Raw genomic sequence first — 20409 nt, 5'->3', positions numbered from 1 at the left:
ATGCAAGAGGAGGAGTCCAGTGCTACGGAAGGCTCGAAGAGACCAACAAGCAACTGTGAGTGCCCCCCACCCACTCCTGCATAAGCGACATTACCAATTCCCCTACCAGGTGCCGCTATCCCTCCCAGCCCCAAGCCGGGTTCTTAGACAGATGGAGCGGCCTGAATAAAGCCAACGGCCACAGCCACCAAGCCCCTGCAGCTCCGGAAATGAGTGCTTGCTAGTCGGCACACAAGACAAGCGAGAGGAGGAGACAGGAGCAATTAACGGCCCGTGGAGGACCGGCACTCGGCTGCGGGTGGCAGCTCCCCCTCTCCCACACAAGCAAGATTACTAATCTTTTCCACACAAGCAAGATTACTAATCTTCCTCCGGGAGCCATCATTCCTCCCGGCCCCAACCCGAGGAGGCCATCAACACACCAAGCATCCCAGGGGGATTACATACAGCTTTGGGTGGAGTGGGGTGGGCGGCCCTGCTCTGCAGCTGGCAGACTACTTCCCAGGAACAAATCAGGCAGATACATCACAAGGACAACTAACAGAGTGCTGCAGGACCCCTTGCAGCATCTGTATGGCAACGAGACCCGCATCCACCACCTCCCTGAGCCACATGTAAAGGGCCCTCCACGCGCTAGGAATATGCCTCACCTCCAGCAAATTCAGAAGCAAGGTGTGGGCAACCACACTCACCCCACCTCTCGCAGGCAACTTGGGGACCGCCAGCATGCCAGCATAGGGCTGAGGAGCAAAGACCCCATCAAACTACTACTCCTGTCTCACGGCTAGAGTGACGACACCTATACCAATCCACCACAGAGCCGGAAAGGGCAGTGAAAACCACAGAGCAAAGGAAGGGGCCGGGTGAGGTGGGGAGCTTCCTTGGAACCAGAGCAGAATAAGCAGGGGAGCAACTCCCCCGCTGCCTGTATTCCAAAGCTTATCCCCAAGGCTGACTCGAATAGTCTGCGGGCCTCAGAGGAAAACCACCAATCCCCCTCCACGACTAGAGCATATGGCCCAGAGGCCCCCAATTCACCTTAAAATGGCAAAAAAGTAAAAAAGCCACCGGCTCCACAAAACAACGGACATTGCCACCTTGTTGTTAACGCTAGAAAAAGGTAATAAGCTTGAGTCTGGCGCTCTATATCTCCCTCCCTAGAGAGGCCCGCAGGCCAGTGGGCCACTAGGGAAGATATCCAGTCCTTCCTAATGGACATCAAATCCGAATTCCGGAACTGCACAATGGAAATCAACAACAAGTTTGAGGGTCTGGACAATTGGATGGGAGAATCGGAACATAGAATCAGCGAAACCGAAAAACAGGCCTTAGATCACATGGTCCAGCTGACTGACATAATGAGGAAACTCCAGGCCCTGGAAGGAAAAAATTAAGAAGTGACACAAAAACCCGGAAGACTCGGAAAACAGGGACTGCAGAAAAAACATGCGGATTAGAGGGGTTCCAGCAACAATCCTAGACCAAGCCCTGCAACCGTTTGTGAGCAACTTCTTCCAAGCCTTCCTCCCTTACCGTGACAAATCAATGCTGCTACTGGACCGAACCCACAGACATCAGAGGGACTGCCGCAACAGAGCCGCGAGACATCATCACCCGGGTCCACTTTTTCTCGACGAAGCAAGAGATCATGTCGGCCAGCCGAACGCAAGGAGAGCTGATATTCCAAGGGACCTCGCTACAGGGGTACCAGGACCTGGTGCCAACCACAGTACAGTGACGCAGAGCCCTCAGACCACTCACATCCTTTCTCCAAGACCAAAAATGTAAATACTGCCGTTGTCCACCCTAAAGGAAATTAGCCTTGGCTCCCAACAACAAACTTAAGCGGAAGGTCGGGATTCCCACGGTTCACCCCATCCATGAGAGGGAGGACTCTCACTGGCTCAAGGGCCCCAAGGCCCAGTTTGGACTTAGTTTTGGTTCTCCGTTTATTCATTTTTTTTTCTGGTGATGCTGATCACCAGTTCACAAAAGTTAAAACCCTGGTTGCAGTGGTCAGGCTTAAAACCTAAAGCTCCAAATGACAGATGAAAGCAGTAGAGCCCCGAATCTCTGACCCCCGGAAGCTAAGACGCTTCAACAGGAAGATTTCCCTCCACATCAAAAACTCTGCTTCGTGACCCTAAATGTCAGAGGCCTCAACTCCCTCAGCAAGCGGAAAGCAACTCTCTGACACTAAACGACCTGAACAACTAGCTCAGTGATCTTCCTCCAAGAAACACACCTGACTGAAGTTGACTTCCCACACCTACAGGGCAGATCCTTCCCGAAGCAATATCTGGCAGTGAGCAGTGCCAAAAAGGGAGGCGCAGCAATCCTAATAGCGAGAGGCATTCCATTCACAGAACGAGAAAAGTTACAAAGCTCAGATGGCCGCTACATGGCGGTGAAAGGGGACCTGTTGGGCCAACTATACACCTTGATCTCAGTTTACACCCCCAATGAAAATCAGGAAATATTCTTTATTGAACTAGAAACCGCCTGCCGCCCTTCCTGGAGGGCCAAACTGTGATAGGAGGCGACTTTAATAGCATCCCGGACCCTCTTATGGACAAATCAAGCCTCCCCACACCAAGAGACTCTAAAACAGCCATAGGCCTTCAACGGCTCTTCAAAGCCTTGGGAGTGGTGGACACCTGGAGGATCTTACTCCCAACGGCTAAAGACATTTCCTTTTTCTCTCATGTGCATTGCACCTCATCCTGCATAGACCTGCTGATGGCTGGCCCCCAACTCCTCTCCTTCACAGATGAAGTATGTATAGGCACAAGAGTACTATTGGACCATGCTTCGGTGATCCTGACAGTGCGCATCCATAATCTGGATCTGCTCCCAAGACCACAATGGTCCCTCTATGACCCGATCTTACATGATATGGCTCTCTGAGACACCCTGGCCACAACCATTCAGAATTACTTTAATAGAAAACCCAGTCAGCCCCACCTCAATTGCCACAAAATGGGAAGCAATGAAGGCGGTCATCAGAGGAGAGCTGATAGTTTACGTGGCAGCCTACAAAACATGATGAGCCACGCTAAGAGAATAACTAGAGAAAGACATAGCCATAGCAGAGAGGAACCATAAAAAGGGTTGGATCCCCGAAAGCTGCCCAGTACCTGCGAATAGCTTGCAACAAGTTAGAAGCACACTACGCGGAACAGACCGCCTAATCCCTCATCCAAACCAAACAGAGCTACTATGCACATGGAAATAAAGCCAACAAGTTCCTGGTCAAGAAATTGGCCAAAGCCCGCTGCCAAAATCAGATCACCGGCCTAAGTGCCAAGGACGAGTATGCTCGTCCTTTTTGCATAGACTTGCATAATAGCCTGACACTTAAGGGGTTAAAGGCCATTGGGGGATCACCCAATATGCAGAAGTAACTAAACTGCAGCTAGCAACCACACACCTAATCAAGACCATGGCGGCCACCCCATGACCTCTGAAGGCACAAGAGCAATTTATCGCTTTCCAGAGGCAGAAAGAAAAACCTTGGAGCTTCCCATCACGAAGGAGGAAGTGGAACAGGTGATAAAATCCCTAAATGCCAGAGCACCAGGCCCAGACGGATTCTCACCCAAATTCTAGAAACTTTTCAATTCCCTCCTCACGGGCCCACTGACGGAGCTTCTAAACTCCTTCTGAGAAACAGGCTAAGTGACCCTGTTGATGCAAGAATCCACCACCATTATGTTGCTAAAGCCGGGAAAAGATCCAAGAGGATGCGCCTCATATAGACCTATCTCACTCCTCAATATCGACGCAAATTTTTACTCCAAGGTGGTGGCAAACAGACTAGCGAGGATTCTCCCCACACTTATTAATTGGGACCAAACAGGATTTATTGTGGGAAGAGCACCTGAACCTAGTAGAAATAGCGGCAGAGAACCATCAAGAACTGGCCTTACACGCCCTGAATGCAACTAAGGCAATCGACCGGGTTGACTGGTCATTCATGAGCCTAAAACTAGAAGCGTTTCAATTTGGCCCAAACTTCTGCACCATGGTATTAGCCAACTACAAGGACCCCAAAACAACATTGAGGGTAAACCAACATAGATCAGCTCACATTGCACTCACATGCAGAACGAGGCAAGGATGCCCGCTCTCTCTCTGATAATCGTTGCCCTAATCATGGAACCCTTTGCCCAAAGAGTCTGCAACAACAACTCCATGGAAGGAATGACATTAAAAGGTCAACAATACAAGGCATCCTTATGCGCCGATGACGTGATGCTGTCGCTCACTGATGGCCAAAGCTTACTAGCAGCAGCTCTAGCAGAGTTGGAGGCCTTCGAACCTGTAGCAGGCTTCTCAATCAACTACACTAAATCGGAGGCGTTGGGAGTGAACTTATCAAGGGAGACGTAACACCTTCTCCGTCCTATATGTCCATTGGAATGAGGCACAACAACAACAAAATACCTGGGAGTGCACATTGCGGCTGACCTCAAAAAGCTGTTGCAGCGATCTTCCCCCACCTTTCAGCAGCCTTAAAGCAGACCTCAGGAGGTCGGAGGATCAGGAGATCGCACTGTTGGGCAGAGTGATTGCATGCAAAATAAACTTACTGCCAAGATTCCTGTACCTTTGCTCATCGTTCCCGGTGGAAAACCCCCTGAAACTCCTCCTCCAGCTTCAGAAACAAAACTTCCGATTTATATGAAAAGGGGGCAAAGTGTGGATCCCACAGAAAGTGATAACAGGGGCAGCTAAATGGGGTGGGAGTACCCAACCTCTGCAACTACTACACAGCAGCCCAGTTAACAAACGCCTTGGTATGGACTGACTCCATGGACCCCCCAAAGTGGGTAAATATTTAACAAGCTAGAAGCCAAAATCCACTCAGTGACCTACTACACACCTCAGTGGCAGAACACAGACAATGGGCAACAATTAATTCATCAACCAGGGCCACCCTAAGAATTTTGGATAGCGCACTACAAAGGAAAAAGATCCCCAAGGGGTTGGGCCCTCTCTGCCCAATTTTCTGCAACCCGGCCTTTGCCCCAGGGCTGCAGGTGGCGAACTTCCAAAACTGGACCCAAGGGGGCCTACAAACCCTTTCCCAGCTGCTTAAAGACAGATCCCTCCTAAAATTCATGGAATGTAAAGCTCCCTTCAACCTGTCAGAAACAGACAGATTCACCTATGCACAGCTGCGTCACTGGATCTCCCATCCATTAATTAAACAGAGAGCCACTAGGGTGCTCCTCCCCGTAGAACTCTCGTTGCTAGACGGCCCCAGGAGAGGACACATCACCAAACTCTACAAACTGCTACAAGAGGACATGTTGGTCATTAGACCCTCATACATGGCCAGATGGGAAGCGGATCTAGGGCACAACATCGAGGAACAGCCACAATTGCAAATATATGGTGACATTTACTAATATTAATTCCAAAAAAAGTTCTTTAGGGTCTGAGATCTTGTTATGAGTCTCTTTTTTCCTCATTGATCCCTTCTTATCCTCTTGCACCATAGAATTAACATAGAGGCAGGTGAGCACTACGCCAATGCATTTTGGACCGTGGATCCTTCGTCAGGGCTGTCTCTGTAAGGTACGTATGAGCTATACATCAGTTAAAAAAATAGCTTCACACCCACTTTAAATACATGAAAAGAAAAATCAGCAACACGTGCCTGTGGAAATGATCAGTGACTGCTAGTATCTAGATAGCATGAAAGATATTGTGGAAAATATAAAGCAAACAATAATCAATTGTAAAGTATACAGATAAAACCTGCTATTTGATATTACACAAAATACAGAATAAAAATCAGCATTGGCAATGCTAACAGTTTGGACTTTTGTGTAGGTGTGGGAAAGGCATTTGTCAAGCACTGCCATAGTGGCATTAACTGGCCACTGATGGTAGCAGGTGCAAAATGGTGTGAGTACCTGGGCATCTAATAGTAGTCTCAATACTTATATACAAGCCAAACCTTTTGCCTTTGTCAATGCTTGGTTTTAACAGGACTTCAGTGAAGGATACTCAGAGTGCTTATAAATTGAGTGGCTGAAGGCAAGCCGGTAAGACATTTTAATTACACCAGTAACGTGTTTAAAACTCCAATTAAGTCATTAACTTTCAGAAGACTGCTGTTAAAAAAACAATGGCAGGCACTTCGAGTGCAAAGTTTGATGGCACATTGTGAATAAAGTGAGATCAAAGAGTTCCCAAGAGGAGGGGTTTTGGGCGGGGAGAGGCAGGAATAGGTGGGAATGGCCATAGGGATTAGCATGGCCATGGCCAGTCAATGGGTGAGTAAATAACCAAATAGCACCTTCGATCTGTGTGTCCCTCCTCATATGCCATTTATCCCTATCAGTACTCTAATGCAATAGTTTAGGCTTATAGGTGACTATGCCACATAGTAGCCCAAGCTAATGAGCTGCCACACCTCTCTTCATATGCCTCCAAAGGCAAGAGATCACTCTAGCAGACAGTACAGCAGCTGTAGTGCTACTCAGCTCCAAAGAGGAGCTGAAGCAACAATAGCAAAATCACATTCTATCTATTTCTGCTGAACAAAGTGATATGTTAAGTAGCAATTCACTCCCCTACATCATGAATCATGGTGTAGCATCTTTCTACAATTCCAGGCACAGAATAACAGTGCCGCTATTTTTGAGAGAAAGAAGATGCTGCAAATCCTTAAGAAAATAGAAAAGAATGAGCGCGGGCGCAACACGCGTCATGATGTCATTGCGACACTGCGACCGCATATAAGCAAAACAATGTTATCTAAAAGAAGTGCTGTCATTAGGATCATCCATTTCATAACTAGATGCCTCCTCTAATTCATAGTATTCCTTTCTAATAGGAGAACCATTAATAATCATGGTTACAAGTTGGGTACTGAATAAATGCCATCAGTAAATATCACCAAAGGTGATCCATCTCAAGAACCAAACAGGTTCCACCAGGAAAATGTTAAGCAAATATATACATATAACGGGCAAAGACAAGATCTCAGCATCTCAGTCATTAAATGAAACATATCATAATATATAATATTCCTATATAACAGGACGAGTGTTAAGTAATAGAAGCACATTTTCTTCTCAGAGGATTCAGTTCAACCGCGCCAAAGCGCTCGCCTGCCTCTGTGTTATTACTATGGTTCAATTGGATAAGAAGGGTTCAATGAAGAAAAGAGGGACTCGTAACCATATTTCAGATCTAAAAGAACTACTTTGGAATGAATATTAGTAAATTTCATCTCTAATTGCGATAGCGTGCAACCAGACCTGTTGGATTGTCTGCTAGTTGTACTCTACCCTTGACTCGTTGCACCTAGTGTGGGGCGGATACAGGTTAGCAGCACTGTATCACGATTACGAATATTTTCAGCAATAAACTGTTCTACAGGGTGGCGCCCGCCTTCTTCTGTAGATTTATAATAAAACCACATTAAACCTACAAGGGACGTTGTACAGGAAGCAGAACCCGACATTGGGGCATAGGCATTGCACTCGTACTGATAGACATTGGGGCATAGGTGTCGCGCTCGTACTGCAGTGCATTGAGGCATAGGCATCCCGCTCCTACCGATGGACATTCGGGCATAGGCGTCGCGCTCGTACTGATGGACACTGGGACATAGGTGTCCCGCTCCTACTGATGGGCATTGGGGCATAGGCGTCGCGCTCGTACTGATGGGCATTGGGGCATAGGCGTTGCGCTCGTACTGATGGACACTGGGACATAGGTGCCCGCTCCTACTGATGGGCATTGGGGCATAGGCGTCGCGCTCGTACTGATGGACATTGGGACATAGGCGTTGCGCTCGTACTGATGGACACTGGGACATAGGTGTCCCGCTCCTACTGATGGGCATTGGGGCATAGGCGTCCCGCTCGTACTGATGGGCATTGGGGCATAGGCGTCGCGCTCGTACTGATGGACACTGGGACATAGGTGTCCCGCTCCTACTGATGGGCATTAGGGCATAGGCGTCGCGCTCGTACTGATGGATACTGGGACATAGGTGTCCCGCTCCTACTGATGGCCATTGGGGCATAGACGTCGCGCTCGTACTGATGGGCACTGGGGCATAGGCGTCGCGCTCGTACTGATGGACACTGGGACATAGGTGTCGCGCTCCTACTGATGGGCATTGGGGCATAGGCGTCGCGCTCGTACTGATGGACACTGGGACATAGGTGCCCGCTCCTACCGATGGACATTGGGGCATAGGCGTCGCGCTCGTACTGATGGATACTGGGACATAGGTGTCCCGCTCCTACTGATGGGCATTGGGGCATAGGCGTCGCGCTCGTACTGATGGGCATTGGGGCATAGGCGTCGCGCTCGTACTGATGGACACTGGGACATAGGTGCCCGCTCCTACCGATGGACATTCGGGCATAGGCGTCGCGCTCGTACTGATGGACACTGGGACATAGGTGTCGCGCTCGTACTGATGGACACTGGGACATAGGTGCCCGCTCCTACCGATGGACATTCGGGCATAGGCGTCGCGCTCGTACTGATGGACACTGGGACATAGGTGTCCCGCTCCTACTGATGGGCATTGGGGCATAGGCGTCGCGCTCGTACTGATGGACATTGGGGCATAGGCGTCGCGCTCGTACTGATGGACACTGGGACATAGGTGTCCCGCTCCTACTGATGGGCATTGGGGCATAGGCGTCGCGCTCGTACTGATGGGCATTGGGGCATAGGCGTCGCGCTCGTACTGATGGACACTGGGACATAGGTGTCCCGCTCCTACTGATGGGCATTAGGGCATAGGCGTCGCGCTCGTACTGATGGATACTGGGACATAGGTGTCCCGCTCCTACTGATGGGCATTGGGGCATAGGCGTCGCGCTCGTACTGATGGGCATTGGGGCATAGGCGTCGCGCTCGTACTGATGGACACTGGGTCATAGGTGCCCGCTCCTACCGATGGACATTCGGGCATAGGCGTCGCGCTCGTACTGATGGACACTGGGACATAGGTGTCGCGCTCCTACTGATGGGCATTGGGGCATAGGCGTTGCGCTCGTACTGATGGACACTGGGACATAGGTGCCCGCTCCTACCGATGGACATTGGGGCATAGGCGTCGCGCTCGTACTGATGGATACTGGGACATAGGTGTCCCGCTCCTACTGATGGGCATTGGGGCATAGGCGTCGCGCTCGTACTGATGGGCATTGGGGCATAGGCGTCGTGCTCGTACTGATGGACACTGGGACATAGGTGCCCGCTCCTACCGATGGACATTCGGGCATAGGCGTCGCGCTCGTACTGATGGACACTGGGACATAGGTGTCGCGCTCGTACTGATGGACACTGGGACATAGGTGCCCGCTCCTACCGATGGACATTCGGGCATAGGCGTCGCGCTCGTACTGATGGACACTGGGACATAAGTGTCCCGCTCCTACTGATGGGCATTGGGGCATAGGCGTCGCGCTCGTACTGATGGACATTGGGGCATAGGCGTCGCGCTCATACTGATGGACACTGGGACATAGGTGTCCCGCTCCTACTGATGGGCATTGGGGCATAGGCGTCGCGCTCGTACTGATGGGCATTGGGGCATAGGCGTCGCGCTCGTACTGATGGACACTGGGACATAGGTGTCCCACTCCTACTGATGGGCATTGGGGCATAGGCGTTGCGCTCTTACTGATGGACATTGGGGCATAGGCGTCGCGCTCGTACTGATGGACACTGGGACATAGGTGTCCCGCTCCGACTGATGGGCATTGGGGCATAGGCGTCGCGCTCGTACTGATGGGCATTGGGGCATAGGCGTCGCGCTCGTACTGATGGACACTGGGACATAGGTGCCCGCTCCTACCGATGGACATTCGGGCATAGGCGTCGCGCTCGTACTGATGGACACTGGGACATAGGTGTCGTGCTCGTACTGATGGACACTGGGACATAGGTGCCCGCTCCTACCGATGGACATTCGGGCATAGGCGTCGCGCTCGTACTGATGGACACTGGGACATAGGTGTCCCGCTCCTACTGATGGGCATTGGGGCATAGGCGTCGCGCTCGTACTGATGGACATTGGGGCATAGGCGTCGCGCTCATACTGATGGACACTGGGACATAGGTGTCCCGCTCCTACTGATGGGCATTGGGGCATAGGCGTCGCGCTCGTACTGATGGGCATTGGGGCATAGGCGTCGCGCTCGTACTGATGGACACTGGGACATAGGTGTCCCACTCCTACTGATGGGCATTGGGGCATAGGCGTCGCACTCGTACTGATGGACATTGGGGCATAGGCGTCGCGCTCGTACTGATGGACACTGGGACATAGGTGTCCCGCTCCTACTGATGGGCATTGGGGCATAGGCGTTGCGCTCGTACTGATGGGCATTGGGGCATAGGCGCGCTCGTACTGATAGACACTGGGACATAGGTGCCCGCTCCTACCGATGGACATTCGGGCATAGGTATCGCTCTCGTACTGATGGACACTGGGACATAGGTGTCGCGCTCGTACTGATGGACACTGGGACATAGGTGCCCGCTCCTACCGATGGACATTCGGGCATAGGCGTCGCGCTCGTACTGATGGACACTGGGACATAGGTGTCCCGCTCCTACTGATGGGCATTGGGGCATAGGCGTCGCGCTCGTACTGATGGACATTGGGGCATAGGCGTCGCGCTCATACTGATGGACACTGGGACATAGGTGTCCCGCTCCTACTGATGGGCATTGGGGCATAGGCGGCGCGCTCGTACTGATGGGCATTGGGGCATAGGCGTCGCGCTCGTACTGATGGACACTGGGACATAGGTGTCCCACTCCTACTGATGGGCATTGGGGCATAGGCGTTGCGCTCGTACTGATGGACATTGGGGCATAGGCGTTGCGCTCGTACTGATGGACATTGGGGCATAGGCGTTGCGCTCGTACTGATGGACATTGGGGCATAGGCGTCGCGCTCGTACTGATGGACATTCGGGCATAGGCGTCGCGGTCGTACTGATGGACACTCGGACATAGGTGTCCCGCTCCTACCGATAGACATTCGGGCATAGGCGTCGCGCTCGTACTGATGGACACTGGGACATAGGTGTCCCGCTCCTACTGATGGGCATTGGGGCATAGGCGTCGTGCTCGTACTGAGGGACATTGGGGCATAGGCGTCGCGCTCATACTGATGGACACTGGGACATAGGTGTCCCGCTCCTACTGATGGGCATTGGGGCATAGGCGTCGCGCTCGTACTGATGGGCATTGGGGCATAGGCGTCGCGCTCGTACTGATGGACACTGGGACATAGGTGTCCCACTCCTACTGATGGGCATTGGGGCATAGGCGTCGCACTCGTACTGATGGACATTGGGGCATAGGCGTCGCGCTCGTACTGATGGACACTGGGACATAGGTGTCCCGCTCCTACTGATGGGCATTGGGGCATAGGCGTTGCGCTCGTACTGATGGGCATTGGGGCATAGGCGCGCTCGTACTGATAGACACTGGGACATAGGTGCCCGCTCCTACCGATGGACATTCGGGCATAGGTATCGCTCTCGTACTGATGGACACTGGGACATAGGTGTCGCGCTCGTACTGATGGACACTGGGACATAGGTGCCCGCTCCTACCGATGGACATTCGGGCATAGGCGTCGCGCTCGTACTGATGGACACTGGGACATAGGTGTCCCGCTCCTACTGATGGGCATTGGGGCATAGGCGTCGCGCTCGTACTGATGGACATTGGGGCATAGGCGTCGCGCTCATACTGATGGACACTGGGACATAGGTGTCCCGCTCCTACTGATGGGCATTGGGGCATAGGCGGCGCGCTCGTACTGATGGGCATTGGGGCATAGGCGTCGCGCTCGTACTGATGGACACTGGGACATAGGTGTCCCACTCCTACTGATGGGCATTGGGGCATAGGCGTTGCGCTCGTACTGATGGACATTGGGGCATAGGCGTTGCGCTCGTACTGATGGACATTGGGGCATAGGCGTTGCGCTCGTACTGATGGACATTGGGGCATAGGCGTCGCGCTCGTACTGATGGACATTCGGGCATAGGCGTCGCGGTCGTACTGATGGACACTCGGACATAGGTGTCCCGCTCCTACCGATAGACATTCGGGCATAGGCGTCGCGCTCGTACTGATGGACACTGGGACATAGGTGTCCCGCTCCTACTGATGGGCATTGGGGCATAGGCGTCGTGCTCGTACTGAGGGACATTGGGGCATAGGCGTCGCGCTCGTACTGATGGACACTGGGACATAGGTGTCCCGCTCCTACTGATGGGCATTGGGGCATAGGCGTCGCGCTCGTACTGATGGGCATTGGGGCATAGGCGTCGCGCTCGTACTGATGAACACTGGGACATAGGTGTCCCACTCCTACTGATGGGCATTGGGGCATAGGCGTTGCGCTCGTACTGATGGACATTGGGGCATAGGCGTTGCGCTCGTACTGATGGACATTGGGGCATAGGCATCACGCTCGTACTGATGGATATTGGGGCATAGGTGTCCCACTCGTACTCATGGCGGTAGGAGCGCCTCCGGCCCAAGCTACCAATGGGCCTCATTATGCGGTGGGAGGTAGCCATGGTGCTATTAGCACCATGGCTACCCCCTTACCGCATACCGGGTCCGAGTTCTCAGAATGGGTACTTACCGGGTCATTCCAACCTTGGAGGACCCGGTAAGTCCCCATTTTGAGAACCATTCCCCATTCCCATTTGAGCCCCCATGGGGCTCAATGGGAGTGGGGAAGTAGCTAATAATGGTACTGCAATTTGCGGTACCATTCTTAGCTCTGAAGTCCCTTAGCGGGTCCCGTCCTTAACACTGGTCAGACCAGGCGTTAAGGAAAGGACCCGCTAAAAGACCTCGGAATATGGAGGTAAGGGATTACCGGCAACGGCAGCCTTACCAGTGCGGTAATCCCTTACCTCTTACCGCGTAATGAGGCCCAATGTCTTGACACATGGTTTACTAACTGGGGGGAAAATGGTTCTTTCTGAACATTCCTTATGTCAGACTCATAAACAAACTCTGATCAATGGATCTACTGTTGATAAATACATCGATAACCTCAGAAAACAATTACAGCGTGATTTTGTATTTGAACAGAACACCCTGGAGAGAACTGTAGAGAGTGGCATGGCCGCACATCTTGATAAAATGTATGTTGAATTGGGGACACATGGGCCTCAGTGTGAGTTTGGCACTATGTCCTTTGGGAATACCACCTGACTGTATTTCTCTTACCGCGTGCGGTAATGATGCAGGAACAGCAGTGGTTTGCACATTTTAGAGTCATGTGGGCCCAGTACTTACTTCCATTTTGCAGTCTGCTTAGACACCATTGCAGGCATGGAGGTGTTACAAGGGTAACATCGCATCTGTTACCACATTTGTGCGGTGGTTTTACAGATCTGCAATCTGTAAGATTCAGATCACAAAGGGTAGAAACAAGCTTCAGTTCCTTAAAAGTAACGGAGGGGTATTTTCATGGTAAAGAAGAAACAGTAGAGCAGGGAACAAGCACGTGATCAAAAGGGAAAACCTGCATTGCAAGAACACCTGGGAACCAGTAAGAGCAGGACATATTACACAGACCAGCACCTTTTCATAAAAGTAGCTTGATGGGTTTATTGGGTGGGTTATTACCCATGGACATTTTCGAAAAGAAGGGCCAAATAATTTCGAATTACATGAATGCACTATACCACTTCAGGAGGAAGTCTCTTTCTCCTGCAAAATCTGCCTCTTTTGGACTTCTATGGTTGTGGAGTAGACAAGCGAAGAGAGCATTGTGGTCCCCAATTCGGATGTGTAGACCTCCTTCGCGGAGGTAGGAGGGGGCGGGGGGACAAGAGGCAGGAGCTCTGCACAGGAGGTATCTGCTCCTGACGCCAAACAGGACACATCTCTGTTGATATAGAGGAGTAAACCTGAGCTGTCCAGGAAAAAACGAAAACTGTTGGAAATAATAACAGGTCTGGGGAGGCGGGGAGAGGGTGCCATGGGGCGCTGTTGAGATCAGCAAGCCACGGGGTACCAAAGTCCAGGAACAGGGAGGGGCCCCAGGCATGGGCGTTGCTAGGGGGGGGGCTAAGTGGGCTATAGCCCCTGATCTTTTGGTTGTAGCCCCGGATAGAATCCCAGGAGCTGCAGCCAAAAGACTAGCTAGCCCCCAGTCCCAACAGTTCCGACATCAGCTTAGCCCCGGGTCTTTTCCAGACCTAGCAACTTCCCTGGCCCCAGGCCTCACTTTCTCACACGCTGCCTGACCTAGAAGTCCCCTCGGTGTCTCCCACTGCCCGTATTCTCGGGGCACATGGCCAATAAGAGAACTACCCTGCAACTAGAAGTGCGAGAGCCAGAGCTGGTTCCAGCCTGGTTACAGGCAAATGCCTGGCACTGGCGCCTCTCGGGTGCCTTAATGAAAGCGCCCAACTGGAGCCGAGCCAAGCACCTTCTCAACCTCTGTCACATGTGCATAGGAAATTAAAGCAAAGCTGCCACCTGGTAACAGTTAAAAGAGCGGGGTGCATTCCTCTTCTTGCACAGAGTCAGGGGCGTTGCTGGGGGGGGGGCTAAGTGGGCTATGGTCCCTGATCTTTTGGTTGTAGCCCCGGATAGAATCTCAGGAGCTACAGCCAAAAGACTAGCTAGCCTCCAGTCCCAACAGTTCCGACATCAGCTTAGCCCCGGGACTTTTCCAGACCTAGCAACTCCCCTGCACAGAGTACTTTCTTTATCTCTTGCCAGGTATTGCAATAGGAGCATGTGTGAAACCCCCACAATTGCAAACTATGCAGAGAGACTACCTGGCTTCCAATGTATGCAATCCCTGGAAAATCTCTACTTAGATGGATATTTCCTTTGGCTGCTACAAATGGGATCATTGAGAAGTGATTCTGTTAATCACACAAAAAGACACACTTATAAGCAGTGTATTAAACTACAGTGCTTGCTCCATAGATAATACAAATATTGATTGCTTATAATATGCAGGCCATAGGCTGATGTATCCCTTAATTTGCTCATTGCACCATGTTTCTCCATTAACAGAAACAATAAATAGATCATGAACTACACTGTTGTATGGGGAAAAGGGGGGGGTTTGCTTGAGGCATTTTCCTTCACTGTATAGGGAGCCATCCAGGACCAATTCCTTTACTCCCCTTCTGGGCATTAAGCATTGGCAATGGGTTCTCCATGTACTAGCCAATTTGTGATTGAGGCAGTGAGTGGTGACACTGGCCTTGGGCAAAGAAGATTCTTGCCTAGACATAAAGCTTTCCACCTACCACAGAGTCTTTTGGGTTTTGTGCTCAATCTCCCGTCTTTCAGGGCATGTGGGTACTGCCTGTTGTTCCCACATGTGCCTGCTGAAAGAGAATAACTCCCCTGGGGTTTAAGCCTGCTAAAAGCTGTGCTGAATAATCTGCTCCAAGTCTGTATGAAAGATTTACTACCAGTCGCTGACCTGTTCACACAGTTGTGTTGCTGTTTGACTAACTCTTGAAATTGTGGTTGCAAAACACAGAGGATTGTTTAGGCTGACATTACTTTGCATCCTAGTATGTGTACTGTATCATTCAGAATGGTGAAAATAAACCTATACTCACTCTTTTTGCATATATTTATCAGCTTGCTTTTATTCTGATTTGTGTAATTTTAAGTTATGTATATAAAACAGATTATTGTTAGTATTATTATTATCGTTAGTATTATTATTATTGGGGTATTCATTGAGTGTGGCTCTAGGTTCAGTAAGCAATGGAGCACTTTATAATCATAGAGGGAAGAACATGATGAGGGAAGCAGAGAAACAAAGGAGTGGTGAGCAATAACAGGGGCGGCGAAAGGTGGGCAATTTGTCAGCAAGAGATTTACAAGCAACTAAGAGAGGAAACAGTGGGCGTCAAATCACCCAGTCTCAGGTAGGTTGGGGAGTGGAGGATGCATGGAGCTAGGTGTTAGGGAGGGGCCCTTCCTTAAAGAACAGGGTCTTGAGCTTCCTCCTGATCCGTGGAAGCGAGGGGGTGAGTCTGATGTTGATGGGGTGGAGGTTCCAGAGTCTTGGGGCATACAGAGACAGCCTGACTTCTGGTTCTTTCCTTCCTGCACAGGCAAAGTTCAAGTATGCATAGGTCCTTACTTCAGGTGGATCGTAGGCCTGGAAGAGATGCTGACTTTTTTCAGTGTGCTAACTTTGAGACTTCAGAGTTACAGCCTCGTAGATGATGCTGCAGGATTTGACGACGACACTGGCTTGCAGCGGGAGCCAGTGCAGTTTGCTTAGGGTCAAAGTGATGTAGTTGAATTTGATGTGTGCTTTGAGTTGTGCTGCGGCATGCAGGATACATCTTAGGGGGGGCCAGTGTAGTTGCTGCAAGGCCTTCCCAAAGGGCATTGCCACCATCCAGGTGGGAGAGGACCAAGGCTTGGACAGCATATATGAATGTTGTTTTCTGGGATGAAGGTCTTTCTTTTCCACAGGAGATAAAGTTGGTACCAAGCTGTTTGTGTATCTCTTGCTATGTGCTGTTTGAAGGAAAAGTGTTTGTCAATGTCAAACCCAACAGACTTGGAACATGAGTCCAGCTGGGGTTTGAAGCACTCAAGATGCATATCAGAGAACCAGGTATGGATGGCAGGGTGTTTGGTGTTGTTAGTCAACAGTAGGAATTCAGTCTAGGAGCGGTTGAGAATCAGAGACGCTCTGGACAACCACGACTGGATCAATGAGAGGCAGGCCTTAAGCATGTAGATTCCTTTGATGGAGGAAATCTTGAGGCAGAGTTTGATGTTGTGTGGTTCCATGTAAAGATTGAAGAGCACAGGGGAGAGGGTGGATCCTTGCTGGACTCCACAGGTGATGGATAGAGTTGGTGTCCTGTACAAATCTATTTTTACAAATTGGTGGCGATTAGCAAGGTAAAATTTGAATCAGCTGAGGACCATCTTACTGATCCCTATGAGGCGATGTAGACTGTCGGTGAGTATCTGGTGGTCTACAGTGTCAAATGTTGCTGAGATGTCAAGGAGAAGTGGGAGGAAAGGATGGCCATCACCAAGGAGTTTGAGGGCATCGTTGATTGCCTTGATGGTTGTTAGGTAAAATTTCACTTACTGCTATTTTACCTCTATATTTGTGGACCCTCCAACATGTTGCTTTTGTTTCAACCTCCTGTCCAGATTTCTGCCAGTGAAGCCCAGCCTTCAGCAGCGCTCCACTGGGCTTTCACTCATGTTCTGGGGAAACTGACTTGTCCTTCTGACAATCAGTACTGGGAAACATTGTTTACCTTAGTCTTATGACTTTGTTGCCGCTTTCGGCAACTGTAATTCAGTATGCAACGTGCATTACAGTACTGTGGACTGGGGTCCTGCATTTTCGGGCTCTAGACCTCTCTTAAGGATTTTTTGGTAACTGGACAATGTGCCTAGGAGTAGACTGGTGGCAGCAGAAGCTTTTTCATGTCATTTTATTAACTTTTACTGAGCCATACCGTGCTTACAGCATGTGGTTCACGACTGTGGCTAGTGTCTGTCATTGCCTTGCCAAAAGGTCTTTTGTCTTCTCCTTTGGCCATTTTGTCATATAGCCTTCCCCTTGCTCTTTGTGACCTGGGGAGTCCTTATTTGGGCAATGCAGACTCCCGCGAAAGCCTGGGCTTTTCCCAGGCTAATGCATGTCACATGGATGGGTACCCAGGAAGTGTGACTGTCTGGTCCCAATCCACACTACTGGTGGCAGAATGTGTGGTGTATCTGTGTGAGTGGGCATATCTCCTCATTGGCCAGCCAGGTGCGAGCCAGTCCTGAACTTTTGGGATATGACGAGGGACTCTGAGTGCAGACCCGCAGATCACCCTTAGGTCTGAATCGACCTATACATGGAGCCAAGTATCCTGAGAAGCAAAGCAGATCCAAGGACCACCGGAACTGTACAGAGAAGGAGGTTTGGCACCCTGAGCCTGATGTTGGCCCAGTAGAGCCCTGCTTTGCGCTCGATCACCGAAGACCTGCAAAGGTGCTTTAAATCTTTTGAGTGGTGGGACCAGTCACTCTTAAGGCCTCCTTGGTGCCCCGCAAACAAGCCTACTCGGAAGTGTCCCGGGGCCCTCCAGTGGACTGACCAGCTTCTACCTTGGCACCTGTGCTGGAGCGTTTCTACATTGAGTTTTGGCTCGAGCTTTAGGAGAAACCTAGTTCGCACTGCAAATCCTCTTCTTGTGAAATCTCATTGTCCCTGCTGCTTTGGGCTGTGATAGAGAAGCGTGCGTCAGTCCACAAGACTTGGGTGCTCCTGCATTACTGTGCGACAGTGGCGGTCGCAGCTGGCAACTTTGCCACCTTTCATCAAGTGTCCTGAGACTAGCTGCATCAGTGCTTTCTTTGTCCTGCATTTGTGACGAGAGATGCAGCTCCACATGTAAATTGGACCCGCATCCGCACCTGCAGCGCCTCTGCACCTTGAAGCGTAACCAAGGAGGGGATTTTGTAGTCCAGGCAATCTTCTTCAATCCTCCCAAGTTTGGAACTGAAGTGAGCTAAGGCCGGTGAGTAGTTATACCACTTACAAGTGGCTCCTTGTTCATCCATACCGTTTTTATGCACGAAGGATCCCTTGTTGTCCTCGCCTTGACTTTGGTGGCTCTTGCTTCCTAAAGTCGTCGGAAAGTTGGGGACATATTTGCTCTGTAGCAGACCTGCTTCTGACTCTTGGAACTGAATTCCTCACACTCCAGTATCCTCAACTAACTTTTCCTTCACATTAAAATATTTCCCTGTGAGCTGTACACATTGATGAGTGCTTTTACGCACAAACATAACATTGAGCACAAAGCTCCAATCTTCGTACGGCTGGACTTCTTAAGTTAGGGATATCCATTTCTGGAGTTGGCCGTTGTGTTAAAGTTTGTTTGCTTTCCCTCCTCAGAGGTTTTGGCGGGAATCCGCACTTTAATACACTGACCAAAAAGTGGCTGTACATTTGTTTTTTTAGTGTGTGTTTTGAAGTAGTAGTATTACTGTGTTCTTCATTATTCACTTGTGCTTTTTCTGGGCCTATTAAATTATATATTTTTGATATACTACTTTCTAAGCGTAATGCTTGTTGTGCTACTCTGTGTGCTCATCCAAGACTTCTGATCGACCCTACTACTCTTGAGATTTAGCCTTGAATGCTCAAAAAGGTACCTTGAATTGTCGTGGCTAATTTCGCAGAAGTGTTCCCTGTTTCACTAAAGAAAGGTGGCTCCCAAACATCTGTGCACCAGAGCAGAGTAAGAAATCCATTCTAACAATGGTAGTCGCCCTGTGCTACAAGCAAGACTGAAGAAAGTTGATGAATTTGATGTATTGAGGAGTTGCGTGGCTGCAGCTTTCTCAAAGATCTTACCAAGGAAGGGAAGATGGATGATGGGGCGGTAGTTGCTGAGGTCGTCTGAGTTCAGCATTGGTTTCTTGATAAGAGAGTGTATTTGCCCAGTCTCAAGGGTTCAGAGGAAAATGCTTCAGTTGGAAGGGTCTTGAGTACGAAGGCAGGGAGGATGTTGTGAGTACAGTGTGACCTTGAGGGATATTAAGTGGCAGTGAAGTCTTCCATAGTGAGTGTCTTGAAAGTTGTCCATGTAATTGTGGTTTTGCGAGATGGGATGTGTATTGTGCTGTCAGTTGTAGCATTGGCGACTATGTGTTGGTGGATCATGCTATATCTTTTTTAATGAAGAAAGAGTGGATGTCAGTGGATTTTTTTAATGGAGTGAGGTACAAGTGGGTCGGCCAGAGGGTTGATGCACTACTTGATGGATTTGAAGAGGGCTCTGCTTACATCGTTGGTCTTGCCTATGGTGTTTTGATAGAAGTTGGCCTTGATAGTGGTGATCAGTCATCTGAGTGTAACACAGAGTTCCTTCATCAAGGGGAGGTCAGAATCACGGCATGGTTTTTGGCAACAATGTTCTTGTTCTCTGATTTTTCGTTTGTTGAACATCATTTTTATAGCTCCTTAAAACTGTACATTAACAATTGTACATTTACACCCGTTGGAGACGAGAGGAGATGTGGTTAAGTGTCTCAAGTGCAGACTGGGGTCAAACCCCATTTTACAGAAAGTGGGTGATCCTGAGCAAATCACTTAATTTCACTGTGCCATATCTTCAAAACGTCAGTATAGGTCTTCTAGTATGGGGCAGGGATGCAGGACAGCATGGATGGGTATGTGTTATGGGGGTATGGAGGAGGATGAAAGGCATTGGATTTTTGTGGGGTTGAGGAGAAATTATGACAGGTTTGGGCTTTGTGTGAGAGGGTTGCCAGGCAGACTTCAATGTAGGCGTCTGTAAGTGGCTCGAATTTGGCTCTTGGAGCCTTGGCAGGGCCTATGGCTTGGCTCTG

At 50.2% G+C, this 20409-nt stretch overlaps 1 protein-coding gene across 2 annotated transcripts in view; it reads left to right on the top strand.

The window, feature by feature from the left end:
* Nucleotides 1-20409, top strand: part of LOC138580218 (alpha-2-macroglobulin-like protein 1) — a 1051822-nt gene that overhangs the window by 647258 nt on the left and 384155 nt on the right. The window lies entirely within an intron of this gene.

Source organism: Ambystoma mexicanum, chromosome 3p (assembly GCF_040938575.1).
Source record: "Ambystoma mexicanum isolate Mex_15411 chromosome 3p, UKY_AmexF1_1, whole genome shotgun sequence".
Taxonomy (NCBI): domain Eukaryota; kingdom Metazoa; phylum Chordata; class Amphibia; order Caudata; family Ambystomatidae; genus Ambystoma; species Ambystoma mexicanum.
The sequence above is the reverse complement of the archived record's forward strand: the minus strand, read 5'-3'. Positions and strand labels throughout refer to the sequence as shown.